The sequence below is a fragment of the Neopelma chrysocephalum genome, unplaced genomic scaffold (assembly GCF_003984885.1).
Source record: "Neopelma chrysocephalum unplaced genomic scaffold, ASM398488v2 Primary Assembly neopelma1_65180, whole genome shotgun sequence".
Lineage (NCBI taxonomy): Eukaryota > Metazoa > Chordata > Aves > Passeriformes > Pipridae > Neopelma > Neopelma chrysocephalum.
Window position 1 is genome coordinate 1 of NW_020907149.1, and position 1,246 is coordinate 1,246.

Sequence of the window (1,246 nt, forward strand, 5' to 3'; positions counted from 1 at the left end):
GCAGAGCAGTTCCAGTCTGTGTCACGTCCTTTGTCTCGTCCGTGTTTCGTGTCCTTAGGGTTTTTTGTGTCACTGGGTTTGTGTTGTCATGGGTGCGGGATGTCTCACTTGTGGTCAGTCTGGAACTGCTCTGCCCTGCCCTGTGGATCAGTGGGTAGATGGAATATTGCTCAGTGTCTCACATCAACATGTCAGTTACCTTAGACAGTGGAGCCGATGGCTGTACAGTCCTGCTGGGTGGAGCAGGTGTCGGTAACTCGTGTGCAATCATTAGAGCTGAGTGTTGTGGAGCTGATGGTAGTGGGATAGCAGGGCCTTGAAGCTGGGTTGTCATTTGTCTTCTCATATGCTGCGGTCAGAGTTCTCATTTATTCAGGGTAAATGAGATCTTTTAAATGGTTAAGGTCTCAGTGACCATGCAGCTGACCTGACGTTTTTTTCTTTTTTCCCCCCCCGATAAGTGGACACGATGCACCCCAGAGCGAGACAAGTTGAAGCAGCCTAGGAAGAAGGTTGTATTGGGTGTTGGATGAAGGATGTCAGTTTTACCCATAGGAGTCCTTTATCTTGTGCCTGTTTGTTTTTTATTTTCAAGATGGGGCACACGTAGTGCCGAGAGTGGTGCACCAACGGCACCGGAGGGGAGGTGATCCGGGTGAGTGCCGGTGAGCAAGGTGAGCATCGACTCCAGGCCAGAACTAGCTGGTCTTTTACAGGTGTTGTGGTGAATGTGTGCACATGCTTTGTTTCTTGTGTTTTCCAGGGGATCTGCCACCTTCTCACAGACAGTCCAGTGCTTCAGGGACCCTGCTGGTAAGAGGTCACTGTGGAGGAGAGGTAGGTAGGAGGTACCCCAGGAAAGCCATCCTTTCAGGCAGTATCTCAGTCTGTACATTTGCCTTTGGCTTTTTACTTTGCAGAGAATGTGTGCAGCCTCAGAGGGCTGCAGCCACCTGCCAATTAGGTTTGATGGTCTCCAGCTGTCCATGTCAGAGGGACAGGATGTAAAGCAGAGTTGAACAGAAAAGAGGCCGAAGGACCACAGCCAGAAGGTGGGTTTTCATGTGAGGTCAGAGCCAAGACGTGATTTTTGGGCCTTTGGATGGTTTGGTGGTTTAGTTTTGTTTTTTCTTTTCTTTTTTTAAGATGTGGATCCCCCAGCCCAGTAGACAATAGGCACCAGAGGGAAGGTGAGCCCGGTGAGCAAGGTGAGCAGTGACTGCAGGACAGAACTAGATGCTCTTCT

At 50.1% G+C, this 1,246-nt stretch overlaps 1 long non-coding RNA gene across 1 annotated transcript; it reads left to right on the forward strand.

The window, feature by feature from the left end:
- Positions 1–631: 631 nt before the first annotated feature.
- LOC113979282 lies at positions 632–956 on the forward strand. Its single transcript, XR_003537823.1, has 3 exons — positions 632–674; positions 764–837; positions 921–956. It is a non-coding gene; the product is annotated as an uncharacterized LOC113979282 (long non-coding RNA).
- Positions 957–1,246: the final 290 nt, after the last annotated feature.